This window comes from Microtus pennsylvanicus, chromosome X, assembly GCF_037038515.1.
Source record: "Microtus pennsylvanicus isolate mMicPen1 chromosome X, mMicPen1.hap1, whole genome shotgun sequence".
In the NCBI taxonomy this organism is placed as follows: Eukaryota; Metazoa; Chordata; class Mammalia; order Rodentia; family Cricetidae; genus Microtus; species Microtus pennsylvanicus.
The window spans coordinates 6787320-6799755 of NC_134601.1; the positions used below are offsets into that span (position 1 = coordinate 6787320).

At 38.7% G+C, this 12436-nt stretch overlaps 1 protein-coding gene across 5 annotated transcripts in view; it reads right to left on the minus strand.

The window, feature by feature from the left end:
• Positions 1–12436, minus strand: part of Fgf13 (fibroblast growth factor 13) — a 509820-nt gene that overhangs the window by 232553 nt on the left and 264831 nt on the right. The gene's annotated exons all lie outside the window — the stretch shown is intronic.

Below are 12436 nucleotides of genomic sequence, written 5' to 3' on the forward strand. Positions count from 1 at the left end.
TCACTTGACTCAAATTCTTATCTGTCAGAGACATCTCTAGGTGAAGCTATGGCAACCAAGAAAAAACATTTGGTCTGAAAGCAAGATGGGTCACACTCATATCTAGGAAGTAATAAAAAACGTGGATCCATCCACAGGCAACATTATATTCTCAATATTTTTTTCAGGAAAGTCATTGCATGTAATTGCTTCCTATTCTTTAAGAAACTATAGAAGTCCCTTAATAAATTTGTGGGAAGCATAAAATGAATGTGAATCTCATTTTAATTATACATATTTATAATAGCTACAGTGAAGAGAAACAGAAAAAAATAGACATGCAGGAAAGCCTGCAAGGTAGACTTCAGGAAGCAGCAGACTCTTGATTGCTTCATCTTTGCTTATCACTTTTGTTTGGACTGGGGTTTGCTTATCTCTACTTAGCGGCTCACTGGTAGCTCAAAGTCTAAATCACAACAACCCACTGTAAAGTGTTGTTGGCCAACTGATGCCATATCTTGAGAAAAGCATCTTACCCATGATTTAGGTTCACAGACATACTGAGAATGGTAGGGATTTAAAGAAACCTGGTATGATTATGGGACAAGTCCAGTTCCTTGGAGTAGAGACATAAAATTAGTGAAGAGTGGGTTGCTAGTTAATTATGTGTGAATATGCCTATGAGATGGGATAATAAGATACCTGTTTAAATATTATTTGAGGGTGTGTCTACCATGTGTGTGGGGGTGGTTTCCAAATCACTGAACTAAGTAAACCAAAGTGTCATTCCCAATAGGAATGACATCCATCCAATCATCAGTTGAATGTTTAAATAACAACTGAAGGCTGACCACATCTGAGAAAGAAAAAATTAGCCAGGCAGTGGTGATGCATGCCTTTAATCCCAGTACACAGGAGGCAGAGACAGGCAGATCTCTGTGAGTTTGAAGTCAGCCTGGTCTACAGAGTGAGTTCTAGGACAGCTAGGTTTGTTTCACAGAGAAACCCTGTCTCAATATATAATGTATATTTGGAATTACATCATTAGCTTTTGTTTGGCCTAAGAACTTGAACTAATATATCAATTCTCCTCATTCTCCGGTTTCCTAGTAGATAGAACTTGCATCTTAAAACATTCCTATCTCTATATTCCTGAGAGATGCAGTTAATTATAATCTGTCTACACATACATACACACAAACACACCACCACCACTACCACCACCACTACCATCATCACCACACTATCAAGCATGCAGCTCTGTAGAACCCCAACTACAGCAAACATCTAAGATGTATGTTTAGGATATGGAGGAAGAATTTTCCCATTTCTTCAAGCAAAGTTTGACTTAACTACACTGATTTTTATTGTAAAACACATCCTTTTCCTTCCCACTTCAACCTGGTGGTGGTGATTCATGATTCAGTATTGTGGTAGACATATCCTTTAAGCTTCCCAATGGGTTATAATGTTACGTAGTCACTTCCATTACAATGTGACTAGCGGGCCTGGGGATGATGTGGGAGTCCCCTTTGTGTGCTGCGATTACCGTTAATGAATAAAGAAACTGTCTTGGCCTGTTGATAGGGCAGAATTTAGGTAGGCAGGGAAAACTAAATGGAATTCTGGGAGAAAGAAGGGCCCAGAGTGGGAGAGACGCCATGGAGCCACCAGAGATAAACGTGCTGAAACTTTGTTGGTAAACCACAAATTCATGGTGATATACAGATTAATAGAAATGGGTTAAATTAATATAAGAGTTACCCAATAAGAAGCTAGAGCTAATAGGCCATGCAGTGATTTAATTAATACAGTTTCTGTGTGATTATTTCAGTTCTGGGTGGCCAGGACAAACAAGTGGCTCCCTCCTACATGGGAAGGTGGGTCAGTTGATAAACACTTGCTATGTAAACATGAGGACCAGAGTTTGGATTACCAGACTCCACATAAAAGCTTTGCAGTTCTAGTAGACACACACACACACACACACACACACACACACACACCCAACCACCATCACATACATTCACAATGTCAAGCAAAATCTCAAATAAGCTTTTAGCCAATAAAATGAAGCAAAAGTAAAAGATTTTAAAGGCCCAGTTTATATTCCTTATCAGTTGATTTTAAATTCCTCAAAGGGAACATTAAATTGACGGGTAGATGGCTCATCCATTATTAGTACTTGCTGTTCTGGTAGAGAACCTGGGTTCAGTTCCCAGCACCCATATTATTGTTCATAACCATCATTTACTCCTGTTATAAGGATTTGAGTCCCCCTTCTGACCTCCACAGGCACTGTACACATGAGGTAAATATATATATATATATTATAGGTACATGCAGGTAAAGTACTCATATACAAAAAATAAAGGAACATTAATTTTGATGAGCTTGGCAAAATTGTTTGAAGGCACTAAAACAGAAAAGTCACCCACAGACCTTGAAAAGTGAGGTGTCATGTGGTCAGGGTGGCAAAGTGCTGGGTCCAAGAGACTCTGGGCAGTCAAGGATCTGAGAATGACCCATGGGATGACATTTATTAATCAACAAGGATGCTGATCTTATAAGCACTAAATTCTGTCAACAATCAAAGGAACTGACAAGCCTGTGTTTCATAAAGTAATACAGTATAGTCCATACCTATAGCAGATCTTGTGTGGTCCCGAGTAGAGCAACCAGTGATATATCATTCATTTTGCCATGTCAACCAGTATCTAGTCATATAGATTTTGCTAGCTATAAATGCTCTTGTGGTATGGGAAGTGCTTTTGCATATGTGTTGCTTTTACTGGTTAATGAATAAATCTGTTTTGGCCAGTGGCTTAGCAGAACAGAGCTAGGAGGGGAAAATTAAACTGAATTCTGGGAGAAAGAAGGTGGAGTTGGGAGAAGCCATGTAGCCGCTGACAGGGACAGACGTGCTGGAACCTTGACGGTAAGCCATAGCCACATGGTAATACACATATTAATAGAAATGAGTTAACCAAAGATATAGGAACTATCTAAGAACATGCTTAAGTTATTGGCCATGCAGTGATTTAAATAGTACAGTTTCTGTGCAATTATTTCAAGTTAGAATGGTCGGAATGAACAAACAGCCTCTGCCAACACTCTTGGTTTTGAAGTCTTGATTGTGAATACTTAAGAAATAGACTGGGTCATATTTTTGCTCTATTTTAATATTTCTGGTACTTCCATACTGATTTCCAAGGTGTCTATCCTAATTTCAATTCCAAATAACAATGTAAAAAGGTTTCTCTTTCCACTCCCATATACTCGCTAGCGTACGATGCTTTTAGTTTTCTTGAAACTATCATTCTGACTGAGGTGAAATGGAAAATCAGTGCAGTTTGAATTTACACTTACATTATGGCTAAAGATGTTGAACATTTTTCCTTATAAAGCCAAAGAATCCAGACAAAGAAACATCATATATGCTCCCATACACAAAAAAAGAAATGAGAGCAAGGAGGAAGTAGAGGGAGACTGACAAGAAAAGGCAGAAAGGGCAGGATAAGGAATGGTGGTTTCCAAGTGGGTATGTACAATCAAAGCACAATATATACATGGAAAAACATCAGAAAGAAATCCACTAATCTGCAATTAATGCTTATTAATAATTATGATTTGAAAAGAAACAAGCTGTCTTGTTATCAAAAAGGTTTTTAAATGGCTGTGTTCTCTAAAGATTACCATGATATTTAGGCATGGTAGTGCATGCCTATAATCTCAGCACTCAATAGCTGAACCCTTTGTTTAAGCAAATCTTGCAGAGAAACATAATATGCTAATCTGGTTTATGGTTTCTGTGGTCCAGAAGGATCCTAGCTGTGCTACTCCACCTCCCATCTCCTAAACCTTCCTCCTGCTGACATATTTGAAAAGTATTGCCCTATTAAACAGGATTTAAGACTAGGAAAAAAAAGGATGGAGAGAGACCTGGTTCCAAACACACTGCCATTTCCACTACCTCCAGGTCAGTGGCAGCCAGCACCTGCTTCTGAACTGCCAAATAAGGCACAAATGGAGAGACAAGCCATAGACTTGGGTAAATGGACTGCATTTTTATTTTGATAACCAGTGTCAGCACCCATCGCAAACCACTCTTCTAGGTCCCAAGTAAACAAAGCCAGCTGCTGCAACTGCTTCCATTTCAATATAAAATTTATAGTGATAGTAAAAGTAATCTCATCTGGTCTGTAGGTTGAAACCCAATTGCATCTTCATGAGCCAGAATTTGTATGACTCCAACAGTAGTTGGTAGGGACAGAGGAATCCAGACCAGGATGTGTCAACTGTTGTCATAAATGACAGCTCATCTCTAAAACAGAAAACCAGGGCCCACAATTATCAAAGCATGCATGGCTGAAAGGAAATAACAATCAGTCTTTTTAACTGGGTAGAGGGCATGTGACCAGGCTTCTGGAGTATGCAGCTATGGCCACCAAAAGTATAATAAACAAGGCAATGAAATCAGTTATTTCAGCCATATCATTTTCAAAATAAAAAAAATTGTATTGAATTTGTTGTTGTATAGGAAGACAAAGACTCAGTATAGAAATGCCCATGTCTTTCAGAAGAATTAGTGGATAAGACAGGATCACCCTACAGTGAATCATCACCCTTCATGATGCAGAATACCCATTCCTCCCGTACTAATGAAAGAGAGAAAGGATAGTCAATGACAAAGAAGTCTCAGGGATAGTGAGTCCTAGGTTCTGCTACTGTTTCTGTCACTCATTTCTGTGGGACCTATGGCAATTTGGGACCCTATTGGGATCCTGTTATCATTTTCCTTGTCTGTAAAGATGCTGTTGGAAGACATCAAGGCTATATTTGCTTAAAACAGACAAGATAGTCTGGAGGGCTGACACTAATCTGGGTGCCAATACCTAAGGACAAACTGTGAAATCCAACCTCTCTTACATTGTGATGAAGATTATGATTATACTAATACCATCAATGATGATAGCAGCTAGTGCTTATTGTTTGCTTATAAGTTCTATTCCAATTGCTATTTTTCAAAATATTCTCAAGTACCTCATAAAGTGCTAAAATAAGAAAAATGCATAGATATTTTACCAATTGGAAAGTAACAGAAAGATCAGTCAAAGGTTACAGGATATGAGTCTCCCATCTTGACCTCTCAGTCACTCTTATCATTTCATGTATTATTTTTTCCAGATTTGAAACTCATGTAGTTCAATAACAATAATAATAATAATAATAATAATAATAATAATAATAATAATAATAATAATAACAATCTCATAACTGTGAGTCTCAATATTTCTTTTTGTATCACTGTGTATGAATCCCTATTTCCTGGGAAGTATACGATATAAGCAGACTTTCCACAGATTCCTTTGGTGTTGTGGTACAGTTAACTTTTAGTTATAGCAAAGGTATTTAATATTATGTCCTGTAAAAAGTTAAAATCAACATACTATGTTCTCCTACATGTAAGGTTGTTATTTTCAATGGAATTAGTCAGTAAATAACATAACTGAAAACTTAAAACAGATACTATCAAAACGTTCTGATAAAGTGAATGAAAAATATAGAAGATGCAAAAACAATGTTGTCTCACCACTGGACTACTAACCAATTGGGATACTTAGCATTCCAAGTGAAAAATCCTTTCCCAATTTACTTTATTTTCGTCTTCTTAGCAACTAAAATAAAGAAGGACAGTGATTGTAACATTGAGGGAAGCTGAGGCTGAGAGAGTTATTTGCCTTAAGTTTCCTTACCAAAATGTATAGAACAAAGAGAAATGCACTTTGACATTGCTCCTGGTGAGATGAAATAAATTAATTATCATATGGACTGGGTAAGCAACTATTACATACCAGATGCTGTTCTATACTCTGTCTTGAGCATACAGGACTGGGCAAAACAATGAATGTTACATCAGTCTTGACTTCTTCAAGTGTTACCTTACATATCAGTTCAGAGAGGGAAGGTATACGCATGACAGGTACATTGACATGAGCACGTAGCCTTTTCTTTCTCCAGGGCACCCGGCAGGACACTAAGAACAAATGTGTACACACCCTGACCACCTTCTGAGCAAGGCCATTGGGAGCCTGCTGGCTAACTGAGAAGCAACCCTGAGAAGCAAAACCCGATTAGACAAGGATTATTCAATTAAGGTCTGTCAACATTGTTGCCTCTTGAGAGCAAATTGCTCCTGACTATTTTATTTTGTTTTTGTTTTTTAACTTAAGTGGAGTAACAGCAACAACAACAACAAGAATCGAAAAGTACTCCCAAAACAGGCTAAGAAACTGTTTTCAGAGTGGAACACAAATATTTAATCAGTATCCCCACATAGTGAGCTGCTGGCGTAGATGCTAATGCATTTTCCCCATTGAATTAAAGGTAAACAACTTCTAATTTTCCCATGTTTTGGCAAGAAAATTATAAGTAGCTGTGCCCCCTGGGTTTGGCATGAATCTAAATATAGGCAGGTATATAAAGCCCAATTTGTGAATGCTGCCAGTTAGATGCATGTCCACGCTCAACACTTAGAGATGGAAAAATGGAAGTACCATCTTTGCCAAATGCCTCATAGTAACTTCCCAATGCCAGGCAGTGATGTTTCATAGCATCTTATGCCTGATCAGACTTATTCCTTCCTGCAAAATAGGGTAAAGTGCCAGCCTAGCATGTGTCCTGGCATCCATACAGAGGAGTGGTGGGCTTTCCTCATTCCCCTAGTTTTACCATGTAGTGAATTCATTTGGGCATTCTTTATATAATGGATGAATTTCTGATGGCAGATTCAGGCTTGTGCCCTATGCCTGACCAAGCATGAGGATTCAGGTTTTGGGCACAGGAGAATGAGTAAGTTATGAGTCAACCTAAAATTAAAATTCATAAGCATCAGTGAAAGTGTTGCAATTATCCATACCATCAAATTTCAGAAAGCTTAAGTATGATAGATTACAACAATAACTCATCAGATTCTTATAGATAAAGAAACTTTCCCACAATAGACAGAGTAGGAATTCAGACAATATTTTTGAGTTGCAACTCTTTGATCTCATTCCACAGCAAGATTTACAAGAACCTTGTTAGCAAGTCTACTACCAAAACATAATAGTAGGCAAGGGGAGCTCCTACCATCTTCACAGCACAAAGTCATTAGGAGAACCCTACTTTAGTTAATAAAAGAAAACTAACATACATATCCACCAGCTTCTCTACAGGGCACAAGGTATTTATTCACCCATCCCCTGGCCATTTCATCACCTGCCATCTGCTCTCCAAAACCTTGATCATCCAATAGAACTGGAAGCAAGCCAGCCTCAACAATCTGAGGTAGACTGGTATGTTTGTTTGTTTTCTTTTTCATTGCATGTTTGCTATCAGCAAATATCACAGGAGGAAAAAGAACTTGAGGACACAGGGTCTGACAGTACTAAGACCAATTCAGCATGGCATATCATCATTTCCCTAATAACCAACCAGGAGTCCAGAAACCAAAAAACAAAAGAGGTTCTCATATGCTATAAGGATATAAAGACAGACAAGAAAACACATGGCTGTGCAACAAATGAGAGAAAAAATACAAAATTATGCCAAATAATAATACATCCCAAGTCCATCATCACATGGCTCAGAGAACCATGCCACAGGAAGCACAGCCAGTCATCAGGAAGCCTTATTGAGAGGAGTGCTGCTACCTCAGCAAATTACTCAAACAAAATAAGGATTTGGCTGGAACAAATGGAATCTATCTCCACAGCAAGTGGAAATGGACCAACCGCATTATGAAAAATGGTACATAAACTAATAATAAATCAGTGCCCTCCCTTACCACTGATCTCAGGGATAGCATAGTAGTCATAATACCTGGGAATATTTCTATCTCTGCAACTTACTAGCTTAACGATCTTGGGTGAATCGCTTGTATTTTGAAATAGGCATTTCTACATCTGCAAGTGAGGACAACTCCACTTCCCTGTGTACTTCAGAGAGCAATATCTTTTAAAGTGGGAGGTAGGGTAATGTCCAGTATTAGGACTGCTCTGCAGAAGTATGTTAGGGGAAGAATGCAGGACAATGAGGAATTCATGTGAGTTGCTCTGACTTTACATCTTAGTAGCAAGCACTAGGAAGGGGGATCAAATATCCCAAGGACCATATTCAAATCTGATGTCACCAGTGGGTAGTCTGGGCAGGGGGCTAATTTAGGACCCTGGATTTGCTCATAATATGACATAAGAGATTTTCATTAGGAACTTCCTTACACTCCTTGCTGAAGTCTATATTTATAAGCAGATATTTATTACCTGAGAGATTTGCTCTCTAAACATTTCCCTGTTAATAACATCGATTTTCCTACATTCATGAGGAGTAGGAGAAAGGTAAATTTATTATTTCATGTTATGAAGATAAGTTGAGATTTTTCTAGTCCCAACTTACTTTCTCTTGCTAAAGTAGAGAATCGGGAATAAAAACCTGTAGTTTGACAAGAGGTCTGTAAATTGTTGCTGGTTTTCAGAAGCCAGGCATGATATTCATTTACACACAGCTGTGAGGTAGAAGGTCGATATGTATTGACTAAGATCCCAAATAACAAAAATGAAGTGTCAAAGTGCCCCATCCCCATGCATTCACCTACCAGTGGAAAACTGAATCAATCGTTGTAACCCAGTGCTGTCAAGACCCTCGTTAAAATGCTCTCCTCTATTGAGCAGCAAATTAGAAAGACATTCACAGGTGTCCACAATGATCTTCAGTGATCTCTAGCTTCAAAATGACCTTTCCTGGCTCCTTTAGACAATGGAAGTGGTGGACACGGGCATGAGCAATCTGTCTCAGTTTGGGGCAACTGGCAAAATAAAATGTAACTCAAATTTGGTACAGGAAGAGAAAAACAGAGCGCATTAGCTTTCGAAAATGATTTTGCTAACAGTTCTCTTGGGCCAGGGTCTCTAGAATCAGATGCTGACTCAGGGAATTGTTGCAGTAAACTGCAGTCAGCAGGAGAGATGGGTGCAGAGTCAACAAAGCAAGGCTGTGGTCCCTGACATATGGCTTTAACTTGGTCCTGTGGAGTGCTCTACGGCTTGAACTGTGCCAGGCGATTATTCTTATCTACAGTCAAAGGGCTTGAGCATCTTGCTTGTACTGCCTGAGGTCTAGATAGACAAAAGTCTCCTGGGTTAGAGAGTTCCTGATAACAAAAGGAGATGTAAGCCTTAGTGATTAATCATGCTCATTGCTATTGTTTAGGTCCATGCCCTCCAGAAAAGGAATTTAGACAGAGGATGAACACCACACATTTATCTAATTGAACATTGTTGGATTCTGTATAAATCAAACTTCTTACTAGAGGCTTACCAATGATGTTTCTCCCTCTCACATCACATTTTTGGCTCACTCTCTTGCAGTCATACTGGAGTACACCATCATCAGAAATTCTCTGTAGCTGCTGCTCCGTTTCCCTGGAGCTTTCTTCATGTAAGTGTCTGCCTCGTTTGCTCTCTTCTCCTTCAGGTCTTTACTGGGATGTCTTCTTCTCGAGGTTGCCTTCTCTAAAGACTGTAAATACTGGTCCCCAACCAGCCTTGCTTGACTCTTCCCCACCACCACTAATCACCATCTAGCAAAATGGGTTTCCTTTGTGTCTATTATTCTTTTTCCTTTCCACATGTCAGTTCTAAGAGGGAAGGTCACTTCTTAGAAATTCACTAATGTAGCCCCAATGCCTATAACTATGCCAGAGTCATTAGCTATTGGTTGAATAAATAAGCAAATCACCCAACTTTCCTCTATGCCTGAGCTGATTGGAATGTTTTCCAATGTTCACACTTTCTCCCTCAATTTCATCTACACTATTTCCAGTGCATTAGGTTCATTTTAAAAATCACTTACAGTAATGGTCTTGTTTATTCCTACTTTGTATTTTCAAATGTTCAGCAAATCAACTACAGTCACTGCATCCACATGGGTTATGACTCATGTTTGTTTGGAAATAGAAAATGCTCAAAGCTACCAATTTTGCCAGTCACGAGGGACAAAAGATTCTAAGAACGAATCCATTGTCATTTACCAAGTGCACAAATAAAATGAAAAGGGAATGGATGTATGTTGTATATGCTAGAAGGAAAATAACTCCCCCACTCCAAGCCCTAAAAGCTGGATGGGAAAAGAAACTCATGCAGCACACATCCACCGAAAATATTCGTCATATATTTCTTCTTTTAAGAATCATAAATGCATGGTACTTTTATATTCATGTTATGAGGTACAATCCAGTATTTAGGAAGACAATCAATACAATGTTGGATCTGAAAGGATAAAGGTGCCATTGTGCTTCTTCATATATAGTATTTCAAAACCGAGTAGTTCACTTGCTGGTCCATCTCAGGGGAGGCACAAAAACAATTGCAAACTCTGGAAGAATGCATTTTATTCTTTCTCAAATATGCTTTGTATGTATTTGTGTTGTGCAGGTATGTACATGTGCATACATGTTGAGGCTAGAAGTCACTGTGTGTGTCTTTCTCAATCATTTTGTTTGCTTTATTTTTTTAAATTTTATTTATAATTATCTGGGGATTAGGGGCATGCCCACAGAATCCAGAAGAGGGTGTTAAGTTTCCTTCTGCTGAAGTTAGAAGCAGTTATGAGCCATTGGAGGTAAGTACTGGGAACCTAATTCTCATAACCTAAAAAGCAGTAAGCACTCATAACTGATAAGCCATCTATCACATGCCCACGTTTGCTTTCACCCATGGTCAATAGGAAAAGATTCTAGCAGATTTCAATGCCGGTAGTTTCAGAACATACTACTTTCAGCCTTGAAGTTTTTCAAGGAGAAAGTGGGAATAAGTATTAATGGCATCTTTGCGAGGATCCCATGAGATATTGGAAGCAAAGAAGTCTGTAAAACATGAGACACACAGAAGGTGTGAGAAAACTGGGCTGCTTATCACCCTCTTACCACAGCTTGGATAAGAGTTATTCTTTATAATTTTCATCACTTGGGGGGATGATAGTAAAGGAATTAGAAAGACTTTGTGAATTCTCTCTCCAAGTGTTTTGAACGTGATGTTAGGAATTCTAGAATTTAGCAGCTACTTTACATCAGAAATTAGCAGATGTGGTCAGTCTGCTCATCTTAGTCTAATCTTGCGTTTCTGTACCTGTTAAATAACTCGTGCTGGGAGCCCTGCCAGAAAGAGCAATCTTTGGCCCATGTCCCAGACTACTCCTTTGTCTCCGGTCTAGTACTACTGACTTCATCTGCGCCTCGTATGTATAATTCAGTGGAGCACGGTGGTTAGGAGCACAGCCTACAGTTGGAGTGCATGTTTTGCATACTACAGTGCTGAATCAGAAATTAAGCAGACTCCAACACACTCCCTGAGCCTAGACGTCCTCATTTGGAAAGCAAATCAATGAGTACGAAAATTAATATTGACCTCACATGGGAGGCTATTGTGAGACTTGTTGAATATATTTAGTGTGTAAAATGCCTAGCCCACAATAACGCAGAAATAGCCAGTTATGATTGTCGTACCGACATGCTGCTCCCCAATTCCGTTTTTGTATCGGCCTCACCTTTTTCAATCTCAGGTTCCCACTGTGCTCAATGAACAAGAAGAAAGCTCTGAACAACTGTTAGAACAAAAGCACAACTGTCTCAATTGGCAAAGGTGTTGTGAATGTGACTAACTGGACCTCGTTCTTGTTGAACCACAATGTGACACCATGTTAAGACCTCTAAACATCAAGTCAAACAATACACATTAATTCTCTCAACTTTACCACTAGCCTATTATAATATTCAGATGAGTAGTAGCCAGTAATTTCAACCTAGATTTACTCAAAAACAGATTCATTTCATGAATTAAAAACATGAACATATCTGGGTCTTGATTTTTTTTAGGCACCCAAGGGTAATAAAAGCTGCCTGTCTATCTAAGTTCTTTGGAGACTGAACAAGGACTCAAACAGGCATCTCTCTTTTCATCCAGCATTTATGTAATTATATTTTTATGTTTCATTTCTGCATTGAGTAAAACGTCTCAAACTTTTTCTCCTCCTTGCAGAGATTTCGACTTCAGTTCTTCTTTATACATCAATCATTAGTTTAAAAAGGCTTTGCTCAGGCTCACATACTTGCGTAATATAAATGTGGGAATAGCACTGTAATTGTTACTTTTGCTCTCTAGGATAGCTATGATAAACATTGCCCAACTAATATTTTTTTAACAGAAACTATAGGCCCAGCACTGCTATGTCCTAGCAGTGAAACATCTTATGGAAACAGATGTGGAATTTCAGGAATGGGAGTGGAGAGAAAAAATACAGAGGTCAATAGACATTACAGTCCAGTAAGTACATGAATGGAGCAGGGTACTGCAGAAGTACAGAAATGATCTGAATAATCCAAATGCTAGGAAAGCAGAGCGAAAACACTTTCTATGCTACA